Source organism: Ochotona princeps, chromosome 14 (assembly GCF_030435755.1).
Source record: "Ochotona princeps isolate mOchPri1 chromosome 14, mOchPri1.hap1, whole genome shotgun sequence".
Classification (NCBI taxonomy): Eukaryota; Metazoa; Chordata; class Mammalia; order Lagomorpha; family Ochotonidae; genus Ochotona; species Ochotona princeps.
Window position 1 is genome coordinate 45920810 of NC_080845.1, and position 17417 is coordinate 45938226.

The 17417-nt window shown below is 39.7% G+C and overlaps 1 protein-coding gene across 1 annotated transcript in view; it reads left to right on the top strand.

The window, feature by feature from the left end:
* The window catches only part of BNC2 (basonuclin zinc finger protein 2), a 432023-nt gene that overhangs the window by 332320 nt on the left and 82286 nt on the right, over positions 1 to 17417 (top strand). The window lies entirely within an intron of this gene.

The window sequence follows — 17417 nt, forward strand, 5'->3', positions numbered from 1 at the left end:
TAATATAAGGTGCTGGATAGGAACAAAATCCTAAAATTTTTAAGAAACGTATAATAAAAGATTTAAAACTTTCATTACAAGAATTATTTTTCAATTGTTACTTTACTAATTTTTTACAAAGATATGAAACATTTGGTGAAACTGTACTTGAAACAATACTTAGAGGCATTACAAGCATTATTCTTAACTGTATTTTTATGTTTTTTTAGTCTGTTGTCTGGTTTATACCTCTCAGTTGACCGTTAAATGGGAAATTTCGCTCTCGATTTTCCCGTTTTTCAGATTCTGAATTCAGTACTTACCATGCCACTCCAATAGCAAGGGTGAGCCACTTAAATGATATTCTTATAGGATAGACCTGACTGAACTGCACTGCTGTAAAGGAAAATGGATGGAATTTTCAAAATTTTCACCATTAGCATCTGAGATAATTAAGAGTGGTGGAGACAATTCAAAACCCAAACAGCTAAATGGCAGGGTTTTAAATGCATTTAAAAAAACCAACTTTCTTGTAATTTAAGAAGAGGAAGTGAGGATGGCCTTCAGCTTGGTGGTATTACACAAGCATTTTGAATAAATTGTTATATTAAAAAGCAAAGTGATTTCTTTGGGGGAGTATAAGAGATTCCCAGACACATTCATTCCAATGAGTCCAGGAAACTGCTGCTGTGCATGGTTCGGAAGAAAAATTGGACATATTTTGTTCATAACCCTTTGAGTATTAATTCTGACCAGATCACACTTGTAAATAATGTTAACTGTCATAAAATAAACACAGCCAGGGTTTGCACCATATGTTTTGTAATTATTTTGCAGCTTCTTTTTTTTGTTTGTTTGTTTTTACTGAAATGGAACCCACTGATAGCTCTGTGAAGTTTAGTTTACATAAAAGTAAATTACACTTGTACTTTAACAAACTTGGCTTCACAAACCAATGTCTCTAGGCGGGTTTTGTTTGAGAAAATCAGATGGAAGAAAAGCTTGTCTTTCCCACTTGCTTTTTTGGTTACCATTCCCTGCACCGAGGCAGCCTCAGAGGGGGGTCTGCCATCCTTTGCTGGCGCTGGCTCCTCAGTTGTGCCCTTGTGAAGGAAGTGCCCTTGGAATGTCAGCAGAGGGGGGATCACCCAACCACTGCCCTCACAGAGGGTGTCCAGCTTAAGTGTTCCTGGAGTGGCCTTTCAGATTGAGGCTGCTGTGGTCTCCTAGTTTGTTTTTGTTTGTTTTACCTGCCTGCCTGGCAGTGTTTAACACTATCAGAAATAAAGCCTCCCTAGCAGCATTTAGTTAATTTTGAGAACTATGATTATTTTATCATCACCACCTCCTCTTGATCTCAGGGGAGGCTGGGCACTCTTGATTATCTTTAATAGCACACATGGGACTGATAGTGCCAGGGGGAGGTGGGTGGCAAGTTTCATAAGTTGCCTGCCTCCCGTTGCCTGCTCCCTGCTCCTTGCTAACTATGTCTCTTGGCAGACCTGACAATATCCTTAATTATCAACCCCATGAGCCCTGACTGCTGAGCTCTTGTGTGTGACACCTCGTCCAATGCATGCTCTTCCCTGCCATCTTCTCATGCCTCGTCTTGCAGGCTTGCCACACATCTGTCATTAGTGAACTCATTTCTCTGCTCATCAGATTCCCACACACCAAGTCCTGCCCACACACTTTACCACAGTGTGTGGTACAACCCTTCACACAGTAGGCATTTCATTGTGAACTGAGAGAATAAGTGGGTGCCGATATTTGCCTCAGCATTATAGTTTTCATTCCTGCAATAAAAAGGGCTTTTTTTTTTTTGTCTCTTAACAGATTTACCTAGCACAGTAGAAGCTTTTTCCGTAAAAGCTCCATCCTGACCACTTTCCCTGTTAGACTTAAAAAAAAAAAGTTGCTTCATTGTTTATAGGTTTCTGTAAGATTCTGGGGAAGCCCAGCTGACTTTTGTTGTGCGTTACAACACGCAATGAAAGGAAAGCAAAGTGGAATAGAGAGATATATACCATAGTGTCTGGAAAGCTGTGCCTGACTGTGTCAGCAGGGGAAAGATGTTGTTTTGAGTTTTGTGTGAATTTTTTAGGTAGAATCAAACTTGAAGATGAAGGTATGGTCAATAACAACAATGAAAACAAAACATACTTGCAAACAACAATTTTGTTTGTAAAGGACAAAGTTGAACAGCTAAAGGTGCTTCAATCATTCTTTCCTGTGCATAGTCAGCCTTACAACTATGTTCTAAAAACCTCAGTTTTGAGAAAGAAGCCATAGAATTTAGATTTGAGCATTTACTTTAATGGAAAAACTATCTGGATTTTCTAGAAGATTGAATGAAGAATAAACCTTTTATTTCTTAGAAACTGTGGCAGTCTGTTTTATGAAATAGTGGTTGGAATTTATGACTTAACACACATTAATTTATTTACAAAACTTTATTCCACCACAACAGTTGGTAATTATCTTTTGTTTATAGAGTTTGGACTAAACCCATTTTGCTCAACAGAGACCAGAAAGATTGCAGCTAGGTGAGAAAATTAGGGAAAGTGTCAAAATATATTAAAACTTCTTTTTAAGCATATTTTGTTTGCGTAAGTAGTGATTGATTTGAAAGTCAAATATTACTGTGGTATGTAATGCAAAAAATGCTGTATCAGCCCCTTTTACTAGAGATGAATGCTGTTTGATATACAGTCCTCCATATGTGTGTGTGTGTGTGTGTGTATATATATATATCATTAATGAATTCTGATTAACCTAAATAAATGGATTCATTTTGTAATATTTTCTTAAGCTGTATTATTTATTAATTTATGTATATGAAAAGCATAATGACAGAGAAAGGGAAATGTCTTTCAAGGTCTAGTTCACTCCCCAGACCCATGCACTTCTGCCAGGTCTATCTCAGGCTAAAGCCAGAAGCCAGCAGCCAGCAACTGCATCTTGGTCTCCCATGTGAAGAACAGGAACCTAAGGACTGGGGAATCCTCTGTTGCCTCCCAGATCCTTTAGCAGGAATCTGACTTGGGAGACAGAGGCAGGATTCCATCCCAGGCACTCTGATTTGGCATACTGTCATCCTAAATGGTAACTTCATCGAAGATGCTACAATGTCCTCTCCTACTGTTTGATTTTTTTAAATATATATTTATTTTTTATTGGAAAGGCAGATATACAGAGATAAGAAGAGACAGACAGAATGATCTTTTACCTGCTGGTTCATTCCGCAAATGTCTGCAATGATTGGAGCTGAGCCAATCACAGGCCATGAGCAGGGAGGCAGGATCAGAAGTGGAGCAGCCAGGACACAAACCCCAGTGCCCTTATGGGATGCCAGTGCTTTCGGGCATAGGATTAGCTAAATGAGCTATCACACTTAACCTCATTGAAATTTTAATGATGTATTTTAGACCTCAATAGTAGGTAAAAGTACTCCCTGTCTCCCAGCTATTCACATGTCAAGTGCTTGGAATCTGTCCCTGATTTGGAGAAAAGGGATCTTGCTGATGTAACGTTTAGGATGTTGAGGTGAAGAGGTAATATTGGATTGAGTGGGCCCTAAAGACCCTAAAGTGGGCCCTCTTTCTTGAGAAAGAGACAAGCGGAGGTTAGACAGAGTGACATAAACAATAAGTAATTACAAGGAGAAGGGAGTGTGAAGATGAAGGCAATAACTAGAGCAGGTGTCTCCAGACCAAGGATTGCCAACAACCACGGAGAGCATGGGACACATCCCTTCTCAGAGCTGCCAAATAGGGCACAGACCTACGGACACCATGATTTTGGACCTTTGTTCTCCAGCATTGTGGGAAAACAAATTAGTTTAAGGAATTAAGATTTTAGAAATAGGTTGGGACAGCTCTTGGAAGCTACCTAGGATCTCTTCTGTGTTGTTCCGTAGACATCTCATTCGTTCTTTGTAACTTCCATTTGATTATTTTCCATTTTGTGGCTATACTTCAGTTTATTTAAGTGATACTATATTTACTTTAAAAGAAACTACAATTGCGTAAGTGTTTTGGCTTTGCAAATCTTTTTTAGGAAATATCTATGTGCATATACTATGTTCAGATGTTTTTGTTGAGTAACTGGAATTTCTAGGTCAACAAGTAGGGTTGTTATATATAACTATAAGTATATATGTATAAATTATATTTGCAGTAGTTAATGCATGCACATTGTGCCCCACCACTGGGCTGCTTAGGTAGTTACCTCATTGACAACTCTTTCACTTGTTCTTAAATATTCTTCCAAGGTGAAAGGATATAATGTGAAATTTAAATATTACTTTTATTTCATTTTTTTGCATCAGTAAGTGAATATCAGCACATTTTGGGGCATTGTATCATTGTTTGTTTTTCTCAGAGAAGAGTAAGAGTAGTTTTATTTGCCATTATTTATTGAATGTGTCCTGTGTGTTTTTCAAGAAGTTTGCACTGAGTTAAACGCCATTAAAAATAAAAGATACTTCTTTTGTTTTCTAAAGCTAGAAATACTCTTTAATATTTTTTCTCATTTTTTTCTTTTTCTTGTCTTTAACATATCCTATTCAATAGTGGTTATGAACCATATGTATCTATGTTATATGGTTATGAAAATTTTTATGTCTTTGAGAAATTAAAGAATTTGTTAAGGATATTTATTCTCATAGATTTTTTTAAAGCACAACAGATAATGAGTTTCCAGTCCTATGCTGTTGATTCTCTTAATGTTAATTCATGAAATTATTTATATAGGACCAACAGAATTTGCGGACCATAGTCGTAGTAATATAGCATAAATATTAGTTCAGATCAAAGCAACAGGTTAACTTATGTAACCTGTATTTAAAATAGAGTAAAACTTAGCTTAATAATTAATCATACCATTGTCTTTAGAACCAAACGTTTGCAGTTTTCTTCCTTGTTTCTCATTTTACCATTCTAACATGAGACTTCAGTCTCTCCTGTTTCCCAAGTTCAGTTTACTCCTGATGATATTACAAGATTCTTTTGGCATCTGTTCTCTTACTAAAGCCCTCAGGAAACGTTATAAAGCTGTTCCTGCAAATTCATCGTTAGTACTAAGAACCATAATTCACCTCATGGTTATCTCTGCCTTTCTCCACCTCTTATCTGAGCCCTGGAATGACATAGCCTTCCTGTTGAGGCGGCGTAGCAGCACCTCATCTCTCCCACCCTAATTTGTAGCGATGCATTGCATTTGGATGACAGGCAGTTGTTCGTGCTTGAATAACTCGGGATTTGAATTCTACAGTTTGTGGCATCCATGTAATGCTTAGCAGTAGGTGCAGCTGTTAACTATTCGCTTATAAATAATCTTTTTTTCCTCTCAGCCTGTCTTCCAGGTAGTGTACCTGTCACTATTAATAACTCTCCAATTGTTCCCTGGTGATTTGACCCATCAGTTGTCATTCACAGAGGAATAGTGGTCTGGCCTGCTATTGAGGCTTATCAGGTTCCTTTAGCTATCTAGTCACCCCAGCAGCAACATCCTTGCAGAAGTAACATCAATGAGCTTCACAAGTAGGAAACATACAGTTTGAGAAAGATTGAATTATGTTTTGGGTAATGGAGAGCAAGACCTGTGATTGAAACCCCACAGCAATAGATGGAGGAGTGGAAAGTAGGCTGTGAATCTGCCCAACAGCAAACACAGCTAGCCTGTCTGTTTGATGCTATCCCTGCATCTGATTATCTTGGCTTCATCACGTGTCATGTGATGTTGGCAAACTCAGACTTGGTATATTTGATCTGCTTAGTGAATTCATCAGGTGTGGCACTCTGCCTTTCTGTAAAACTTTAGAAAGAGAAGCCAGTGGTTCTAAGGATAACCGTCCCCAAGCGCTTTGGCAGTTGTTCAGGCTCCCTTACTTCTGCCTCTGTCTAAAAGGCACTTCCAGGCTCATTCCTGCGTGTCTACAGGTTTGATCCTTGCCAGCCTTTTCCCAGAGGACTGTTCCTGCTCTCTCTGTTCGGCCTTGGCTGTATCACCTGAGGTGCAGTGTGCCAGTTTTTACACTTCCCTCATTATACTACACAGTAATTGCCAATTTATGCTTTTTTCTTTTCTCTTGGATTATAACATCTTTGATAGATTGTTCTTCTTTTTTTTTTTGCTATATCCACATTCCAGCCATACCATAGAGCCTCACTAAATTTATGTTTAACAAATGAGAGTTTATTTTTTATGAACTCACCTTCCATTGACATAACATGATCATATCAATGGGGAGTTCAAGCAATAATTTGTAGGCATGCACTGTCTATTGTATACTGTGCTAGCACAGTGGGTTCAGGTAGAAACATTTCAATTGCTGAATGCATGCTTGCGACTAATATGCATTTCTCTGTGAATCTTAGTAATACAGAATAGCCTCAGACTTTGCTGAGAAAGGGCTAGAGGAAGCTGTCAAAAGGCAGTGGAATCATTAACATGTATCCAGAAAGTAACCCTAATGTTTGTGAACACAAACTGTTTTAAAAATAAAGCCTCTGAGGAGATAAATCAATTAGGCATTATACTGGTTAGATTTTCATTTGGAAATGAAATAATGCTCCGTGTGATCTTTATTTGCCCTTCTCATATCATTGGTAATGAATTAGAAAATTTATAATAGGCAAATTTATAATAGGCAGACAAAAATGCTATAATGACTTGTACATGAGTACAAATGTGCTGTATATTTATGTATGTGTATAAGTATGTGTGTGTTCACTGTTTATAACAACGTAATAATGAACAGAAAATTCTGAAAATGGGGAGAAACTTAACATTTCAGGGAGGTTCAAAAACAAAAACCCAGAAAACAGTATTCTAATTTAGTTTTCAATGGTAGCTATACCTGTAGGAACTAGGAAGATATTGAGGTAAAGGAAATTTAAACGTAAGTTCAAGAATAGATTGATAGTACTATATAGAAAATACAGTTGTAAAGTAATACAATTTTCAAAATGAAGACAAGCCTTTAGTAAAAAAAATAATTGTGTAAGGTAATGTAGCTGAAAGTAGGTCTATGATACTGGGATATAGTTCTGAAAATAGGCTATGCATATGAAACACAATATATCTTTCTATAAAAATAAGGAAGTTTGATAAAATAGAAAGGAAGTATACTGATAGTACATTATTCTGTACTTTCCATTTTTCATTTAATAATATATCTTGTAAACAATTTCCTTTCCGCACATGAAGAGCTGTGTTGTATGTATGTATCATAATTTATGAGCCTATTCCCTAATACTCTGATAGACTATGTATTGAAACAGATTTTTTCAACTTTGACATTCTGTTCAGTGATGGGATAAAAGCATGTTGCTTTCATTTGCATTTCTCTTAATGAATAAGGTTTAACTTCGTTTTAGTCACTTTTGTTCCCATTTTTAAATGTCTTTCCAGATTCGTGTGTATTTTTCTTTTTTAAAAAACAAATATTTATTTGAAAGGTAACATTAGAGAGGGAAAGACAGATCTCACCTTTGCTGGCTCATTCCTCAAATGGCTGCAGTGATAAAACCAGAGCCTGGGGCTCCGTTCAAGTCTCCCACAGGTGGCCTGGGCACAAGCACTCCTGCTGTCTTCTGCTACTTTCCCAAGAACATTTGTAGGGAGCTGAATCAGAAGCACAGCAATTGAAACTCAAGCTAGTGCCTGTATCAGATGCTGGCATTGTAGGCAGCAGCTTAATCTGATGCACCAAAACATTGGGCCCACCCTCTTTATACATTTCTTATTGTACCAAACATCCTTTATAAATTCATACTTGGTAATTAAAAAAAAAGATGTATTTCTTTATTTATTTCAAAGTCAGATATTCAGAGAGGAGGAGAGACAGAGAGGAAGATCTTCCATCTGTTGATTCACTCCCCAAGCGGCCACATGGTCAAGGCTGTGCAGATCTGAAGCCAGGAGCCAGGAGCTTCTTCGAGGTCTCCCACATGGATACAGGGTCCCAAAGCTTTGGTCCATCCTTGACTGCTCTCCCAGGCCACAAGCAGGGAAGTAGGACTGTCAGGACACAAACTGACGTCCATATGGGATCCTTGGCACAGGCAAGTGAGGACTTCAGCTGCTAGGCTACTGCCACGGGCCCCATACTTGGTCTTTTTTTTTTTTCTTTTTGTTGTCTTTTTTTTTTATTCTTCATACTTGATCAATTTTATGTCTTGCAGATTTTAATACATAGTATATCATTGCTGTAGGTATTTATTCTCAATTGATTTTCAGCTCTTTAAATTTTTTTCTTGCTGTTCTTTCTTTTTTAATGTTAATTCCATCTTCCTTAACCTTCTAAAAAATTTATATATATTTACCTGTGAAGCAGAGAGACTACCGATTGATTCACTCTTCACAAGTCTTCAGTAGCCAGGGCTGAGCAAAGCCGAAGCTGGGAGTAGCAACTCAATCCAGGCCACGTGTGTAGATGGCAGGGCTGCAGTCAGTTGAACTGTCACTGCCAGTTCTCCAAGTCTGCCCCAGCAAAGTCAGGAACCAGAGGAAAGGAAATCCAGCGTTAGAGACAGTGTCTCATTAATCAGTAGAATAAACTCTTGCCCCAGTTTTTTGGTGGGTTTGTTACTGTTTGTAAGTTTTGCTTGTCTCCCAAATCTGAAAAAAGTCTTCAAGTCTTGTTGGACAATCTGAACAATCTACATTATCTACCTGTTTTTGATGTTAAAATTGTATTTAGTGAATTTGAATCCTAGTAAATAAATTTTTCAGCTAGGACTTAGAGGGAAAGCCTGTTGTAGAGCTTATCATTAAGTTTTTCAATCTGTGTTCTCTAATGTGTGAATATTAATGATGTTTGATTATACCATCTTCAGCAAGTTATTGCGTATAGAAACAGCAGAGTCTTAATTATTGGCAAATATACAATAAATAAATTTTATGTTTAATAGTTAATGCCAGTTTAGAATTATAAATCACCCAACTATTTAGAAAATTGTTAGGTTTGTGGAGAGTCACGCCTGTTTTCTTCTGAAATCTTTGGGGGCAAAATTTACCAGAAATACTTGAATAGAAATCCTGGTTGTTTACAAGCGGGATTCTGTGCTCCGCCCGGAAGGTTCTGAAACTGCTAAGGTCCTAGGCAACAGAGGACTTTACTTGAAGGTCTTTTAGCCTGGCGTGGTCCTTCACCCTCCCCATGATCAGTCCCAGGACTGAAGCGGTCACTCTCAGTTCTCTTCTGCTGGCGTTTTTGTTGTTTTCTTCAGTTTCACCATCTTAATTCACTTTTCCTAACCTGCCTGGCGCTCTCCCCTCAAGTGCTCGCTTGCCAAGTGCTGAAGAGCGAAACTGGAGGCTGAAGAAGCCATTTATGTCACTGCTCAATCCTGCATTGGGTTTATGTTGTGTATTTTTAGATGAAAAAAATCTATTTTATTTTTTTGATTTTATTGTAACATTAGAAGCTCTGCATTTTACTACTAGTGTTGTAAAATAGTGTACTTGTTAAGATAGCCTTTTAATCTCTTTTGCATCCTTTTTGCAAGTTTATACATTGTCATCTCTTTGGTTCTATTTTGGAGTGAGCGTAATAGGATAGGATTCACTTTCACCATTGTTTTTCAAGGCAACTTTATGACCTGATATTAATCCTTTCTCTAAAAAAAAAAATGAAAAATGTTACAGTTGTGAATGGAGCTTTTCTGGCTATTACTTTGGAAGCATACAAATAAATGCTGAAGAAAAGAAAAATCGATGTCCGTGTTCTCTCTCAAGACATCTGCATCCTTGCTTTCTTCCTACTTCCTTTTGCATTCTGGTCAGGTGAGTCATGAATGAGAACCTGAAAGTGAGGTGGAAGTGAGCTCTTGGGACACCCCACTTCCTTTGTGGAGCCGAGGGTCGCTTTCCTTCCTCCTACGGTTTTAGGCTTGATGAGTGACTTCATCTTTTCCTGGGTTGCGGAGGGTTAAAAAAAATTGGTGGTTTTGAGTTTTGGCATTTCTCAGCTGCTGCTTGGAAGAAACTAAAGTGCCTGTGGAGTGGGTCCAAGCCAGTGCACATTGAAAGGGTGGGGGTTGGAACCCAGCTGAAGAACATTGCTATGTGATTTGGTTGCCTTCCGTTACATTAACTGGATGGAAAAGGGGAATACATGTTGTGCTTTATAGATTTTAACATTAAAACTCTTTAAACAAATCCCAAACCTTAAAAAACATGAAACGACCTTCAGGCCTATTGGCTCCCACTGTTTAGTTTATCAAGTCTCTGTCACACCTTCCCCCACGCCTGTAAAAAATCCAGAGTGAAGTGTGAAAAGCCTCAGAAAGTCTTCTTTATGCCAGTTCAGCCTTTTTAGTTGCTTGCCAGCACCTTCATCTCTTCATATGTTTCTAGCTAAGGTCTAACATGGAACAAAAACCCGACAGCAATGGAGACCAGATGCCGGTATTTCTTCTCTGTCATTTGGCTGCTGAGCAGATGGAATTTATATCACTCGGGCATGCTAGGAGGAAGAGGCCGTGGCAGCCAACATGTGGAACTGGGGCTGAGTGACATTTCTGCTAATGTTTTGTCCTTGTAGAACATTATGCTTCCTCTTTGCTTATGAGCTGTGGTTTTCCTGACTCAGACAAGGTTCCAACTCCAGCTGGAATGGCTGTCGCTCTTCCCCTCTCCCCCTGCCCCCCTGTGGGGGTGTGCTGGGAGCTATGGAGGAGTGGTGGGGCTTGCACAATGGAGCTCTTTATTAAAATACCTGACATCTGCATGCAATGCAGCAAAATCATCTCAGCTCCAAGCAGAAGAATGCACTGGGCATTACCAGTCACATGTTGTCTAGTGCTGTGTGCTCGTTTGATTTATATAATGAGTGAATGCCTCTGGCAAAAGACGACGTTGAGCATGTTATTGGAGGAAGAGAACTTTTAAATTTTTTCCAAGAACATTGTCACAGGCAGGCTGAATATACAAAAATACAAGTATTTAAAAAGCAGTTGCAGCCATCACATGGATTGCTTGCTGTGGTTTAATAAATGTCATACCCCCTTCCTCTCCATTTAAGGTAAAATGAGAAAACTCAAAAACCCAATTTAACATGATAAGTTTTAATGTCGAGGGACTAATGTTGGTAGGAAACAGCACTTTTAACGAATCTCTTGTTACAAAGACTGTAGAAAAAACACAAAATACATACTAAGAGTGCACTCATAAAAGAATTGTTTATGACTTTCTAATTTTAATCTCTCCCCTTTCTCTACTCTAAGAAATATGTATACAGGCACAAATTATAGTTTCTGCTCTAACAATGTAGACCATTTACCTTTTGTCTTCTTACGGTAAGTAAATAAGAAAATGCTGTCATGTTAATAACAGTATTTCATAAAATACTGAAGTGTTCATGAAACTGCTGCTTAAATTGTAGTCAGCAAATATGCCCCTATTTCCACTTAGTCGAAGCTCTTCTTTTTAGTATAGGTGAGTTGTGGAGAATTTCAGAGTTCGGCACCAAACAAGTGAATTCAAAAGAGATGGAGAAATGCAACCTCCTCCATGTCTGTCCCTCTTTCTCTCTCTCTCTCTCCCTCCCTCCCTCTTTGAAAAAGAATTCTGGCTGATGGCCTCTAAGAAATATGTTGGGAGTTTGAAAAAAGTTGATGGATACTGAAATCAAAGGATAAATTTATTAGGGTAAAGATAAAATTTGGAAATCCATGCATAGTTTTATACACATTTTCAGTGAACTTTCTGAAGACTCCCTTATATATCACATCTTGAATCTCCTAGAAAACTCCAGGAATGGCCTGGTCATTACTTTATCTTCAAGAAACCTGAAGTCTTTCTGTAACGCTTTGGTTTTGGCAACGCTCCTGACTAGGGAGTTCATCCCATGTCTTGCTGTTATGTTGAAGAAAATCCAAAATTAGTCTTGGAGAAAATTCTTCAAAATTGTCTTATGCCTTAGCTTTTGCTTTTCCTTACCCATGCTTGTGCCACACTTATCCCAGGAATCTTATTTCTTATCTGTGAAGTCATTTAAGTAGCCGATGTCAGAAGCCTATGCCCATAACACAGCATGTGTGCCTATAGCTTATGCATGCACAGTGGAATCTGAAGTCACAGAGTGTAGTTATTGCTCAGGATGCAAACTTGAGCTCTCTCTGATGAGGGACAAAATACATTCAAATAAATTATTTAGACTGTGCTATTTAAATGAGAGAAGTTTCCTTCTGTCTACGCCCTCTGATGGGCTATTTAGATCCTGTCACATATCTGTCTGAAATGTCATTGTCCACACAGAGGCCTGAGGAAGCTTTGGAGAGTGAGACATGGCTCTACTCAATTGCCTGTGATAATCCAGAAGCATGAGATTCTTGGGCTGTTAATTCAAGTTCATTTTACACCAGTTCCTTTCTTGCTCCGGTTAGTACTTAATCCTTTATGCTTTTCTTTTAGACTTTTGGTTCACTCTTGTTCGAAATTTTCTTCCTTGCCTCTCTTTGTCCAAATTCATTCACATAACAAAGCTCAGTCCTTCCATGGTTCCTGTGACCACGTCAAGATTTCTTTGGACTGAAAGTCCCCAAGTATCTTCGTAAGGTGGTATTTTGGGGATAGAACTGAATAGCGGGTGATGCCTGTTTTACACCTGGGTGAAAATGCCACCAGGAAGCATCTGTGCTTTCTCATGGGCCTTCTGAATCCCCCAGAGGGGAAAGCAGGGTAGACATGATCTCCTGCAGAAGTCCATTACGGCAGCCAAAATCTGTGCCTGCCTGGCTGTTGTAGCCCCAAGGAAGATTCTTAAAGGTAATTTGACTTGCTCCTTAGGGCCTGGGTCTTGTCCCATTCAGATCCAGGAACTTGTGTATTCATGCCTTTCTGGTGATGTCTGCTGACTGTCTCTCAGCTACGTCAGCTGGCCTCTAACAGAGTGACACTCTCCTGGGCGTAGGATTTATTTATCAAAGTGTGATTTTGTCTGCTGCCAGCTATATGGCATTTACAAAAACCTCAGCTTTCTTTTCTGCAAAATAGATAATATTTACCTTATATCACTGTAAAGAAAAAAATAGGTGAGGTTGATGATAGTTAAATTTGTGATACAGTAAGAACTTTCTATGTAGCATCTGCTGCAGGTAACTTTGGCTGGCCTTCTAGTCTACCGTGGTAAGTCTTACTAGTTGTTTCTTGAACCTGCCATGTCCATCAGAGCTCATTAGCACCTACAGAACAAGAAGCTCTCCCAGTGGTAGTGTTATTTATTTTCCTGTCCGAAGGGACACAGCTTTCTCTTTTCTTCCTTCTTTACCTCTTTCAGTTCTAGATGAAATTTCTTCTCAGATAATGACCCTCTGGGATACCTCCCTCCTCTGTGGCCCAGTGCTGTGGGATGTGTGTGTGTGTGAAGGCAGGTAACAGCCCTGAGAGACAGAGGCTCTGGTTAATATTGTCTGTTAAATGTTAATGACAGCTGGGAAGGAAGGCTAGCAAAGATGGCACTCATCTCTATTTAGAAGAAACTGGAGAAAGTTTTTCTCTAGGTCCCCTTCCTAGAATTAATCTGACCTTCTCTTCTAATAAAAGGTCATACTAATAATGTATTTGTGGGTTTGCTTCTTCGACCCAGCAAACTCTATGAAAAAAGACATTTGCTTTCTGGTTTTATTGAAATACAGCATGCGCACCTTAAAAAAAAAACTCACTTAACAGAGATGATAAAGAGCATTAGATGAATTGAAGGAAAGCAGGGTCTTTGCCTTTGTACATAAAAAGCATGCTTTCTGTTTTTAAATTGATTTTCATGATAGGCCATTCAAGCCACACAGAAGTGGACATAGTTGAAAACAGCCACACTCTTCTCCTGCTCCTCCTCTGAACACTGTGGTCTCCAAAGGCAGCAGTGGGCCCTTTTGACCAACGTGCGGATGTTCCCTTCCAGCCCACTATGCTTTTTGTTCTGCCAAGCGGAGGAAACCCTGACATGAGTGAGATATGTGTGCCATGGGTCATTTTGGATCACTCTTCAAAGCCAGGTGTGGTTGAGAACCACGCAGTTATCCAGTCTGTGGCTTCTCCACCCATCCCCACCGAAGTAAGATGTTTATATGGTTATATGGTTACAGCAAGCTTGTATTTCACTGTGCTTGTATGAATACCCTAGACCTGCTTTGTTTCGAAAATGAAATAAATGACCTGATTTTTGGTTTCCTTCAGGCTTTGGAGAGAGGGAGTAAACTACTAACCACTTCTTTTCTTGGTAAATTCATATATTTGAAGGGCAAAAAGAGAGAAACAGGTTGAGACTGATTCATCTTTCATCTGCTGACTTACTTCCCAAGTGATCATCTTGGCTTGAGCCAGGCTGAAGACAGGAACCTTGATCTTGGAACCTGGATGTCATTCTAGATCTCCAATAAGAGAGGTAAAGGCCCCCTCCCCCAAGAACATACAGGCAGCATCCACTGCCTCCTGGATGTGCATTAGCAGGAAGGTGGGTCAGAAGTAGAGACAGAACTTGAACCAAGGGACTTGATACAGGATGCAGGGACTGCAGGTGGGCTGTTCACCACTGCACCAAACATCCACACCTAATGAGCTCCATATTTCTGTAAGTGCAATACTTTCCATCATAGGGTGTCAGATGAGGTGTGCACAAGTAAGTCACTTTATTGAGGGGTAGGAGGTGCACATAGAAATTAATTCGTGAATGTCAACTGTGTAGGAATTATCTCCTTGTACCTTCCCCTTTATGACCAGCAATAGTTTAAACACGTACTTGTGATTGGGGCTAAGCTATGATCCTTTTCAGGGCTTTACTTGAGATGTGACAAAAGCCTCAATGGAATAAGGTAAATATTGCAGTGAACGCCAGTATTTCGGTATACATTAACGTATGCTTGGCTTCATTTTGCAAAGATTGACTAACATTTCATTGCTTTGTTTATGGTAATGGAAAGAAAGAAATTACCTTATAGGGGTGTGCAAATTCCTGAGGGTTCTCAGCTGTGAGCCCAGTCACACTGCCTTCCTCCAGCCAGCAGGTCCACCCCTTAACACACAGAACATTGCACACCAACAGTAAATAACCCTTGATAAACGTGGATCTTATCACCATCTAAAGACGCCGTCCTCATCTGGGGGCAATGTTGTTGGTCTGCAGTAGCTCAGCCGGTCTAAGACAACACAGCAATGTCCCAACCTTTTGGCCCTGTCTGGATATTGTAAGCGTATGTGTCTCTGCCACATTCCTGGGTGCCATTTATAGAGGGGTTTCTTAAACATGGGTTGTGTTGTAGAACCAGTGAGCAGTTTGAAGCACTTCTGCTCTTTTCCCTCAGAATCACAGAAGCCAGAAACATTTAATTATCATTTACCTCATTTAGAATTTAATCACCTGCCTATTTTATTAATTCTGAATAGTGTAAAAGGTGTTTTTCCACAAAGTTAGTACTTTAAAAGCATCTGGGCTAACCCATCTATTTATTTCTTCATTTTTAAATTAAGATCAAATTATAAATTAATATCAATCCCTTAATAGTCTTCAAAGATGTTTTTCAGGTTCCTTTGGATTGTAGGATTTAAAAAGTACAGCTATGTAACTGGACATGTTGTGTGCTACTTTGTGTATCCTGACAGCATGTGCTGGAAAGAGCTGACTTTCCAGAATGCTTGTGTCTTCACCCTGGATCTGCTATATTTGGGGTACTTCAAAGTTTATAAGAATGAGTAGTGCTCTTCTTAGTTTATATCAGAAGATCTCCTGATTTGGATTGAGCCTACTTACCCATTGTAAAGTCATTACTGTAGAGGACAAACTCTATCTTTTTAAGATCTGCGTTAAGTGTCAGGATGTCTTAGCACTTGTGAAAACATCTCACGGTACAGATGCTACTTGACATCACATGGACAGGGGCTGCACGAGCCCTGGGTAGGAATTAGAAGAAGAAACACAAACCAAGAACAACACAAAGAAATGCATGTTAATACAGCTGAATATTCATCAGAGTCCTGTGGCCTGGGGCTGGAAGCATAGTAGGCTGTGTGTTTACTGGCCACCCAAAAGGCGAGAGGACAGGAGGCACTTATCAACAGTGGCACAGCACAAGCAGTGTTGTCTTTGAAAAGGTTTCATTTTCCCTTGAATCAGCTACAGTCTCGTACTTAAGGTCACTGCAGTTTGCAATCTTTGGCAGAAGGCTTCTTCCTTTTTTGGTAGTGGCAGTCTGACTCCGGCCCTCCCCCCACCCTTGGAAGTATTTTCCTCTCAAACTGCCATTATCTTCTAAACCTGTTTCATGTTATCATTGTCAGATGCCTCTTCTTGGAGTTTCTTAGAACAAAATGCGATGATACATACATACATACATATATATATGAAATTTTTTAAAGCGTGGGATTGAAAGTCATATGGTTATGATTTCAGAATGTCAAACTTGATTTTTTTTTTCAGTTCTTTTTTTTTTTTTTCTTAAACCATACCTTTTTCTCTGGGCAGTGAACTCACTGCAGACACATCAAAGAGAATGTGTACTAGATCAAGGTGATTTTTTTTTTCTCGACCACATCATTGCCAGCTGTGGTGTTTATGATTAGAGGCAGGCGTTCCAGACACCTCCGAGTCCTCACTAAGCGTCAGATCTTTAACGGGATCCATCCCAGCTGAGTGACACTAAACAGACAGCCAGAGGGGAGTTGGTGGATAGAACAGGGAAGGTGGGGGTGGGAGGGTGCGGGAGGTTTGGTGCCTGGTACACACACCAGCCAAGCTCTGTAACAAACTCTGCTAATGCCAGGCTGCGGGCTGCCCAGAGGCCCCATAGCTTGCCTTTCAACACAGCTTTCATTAGCCAAGGGGAGGACTGTTGCCCAGCAAACACAGTCATTGATCCTTGCTCACCAGGTGCAGGGATGCGCAGCGTTCAGGTCACAGCCCAGTCTGCTTTGAAGCAGCTCCATTTCACACCACTGACAGCCACAGAGTGCTGGCTTCCAGGAGCTGCCACGACTTCCTCTGCCCTTTTGCGCAGCTGACGAATGACATTGAATTCCCTCTGGTTGTTGCCTCCACTTGCGATATTAACACTTGTTTACTGGTGCTGTTGACATAAGAATTGTGCAAATAGCCAGCAGTCCCGGGAGCAGCGCATGAAAGGGAGTTCTCTTCCTGCCTTCTGTCCCCTTCTGGGTCAGTGTAGCTGCCAGACTGTTTTGCCAGTTCCCAAGACTAGTGTATACTTCTGTAAGCATGAATCAGTGCAACCATTCTGAAGTTAAATATTTGCAAATTAGTAAAATCAATATGTTAGCCTTATCCAGTAGCTGCCATTAAGAAAGTAGTAGGTTGATACTCAGCTGCCTGATTCTCTTTCAGTATTTAAAAAAAATGGTTTTGTTTCTAAAACCCTCTGAGACGTGGCATCGGATGACAATTCCTAAAGACTATAGAAGGTAAGACCGTTTAGAAGGAA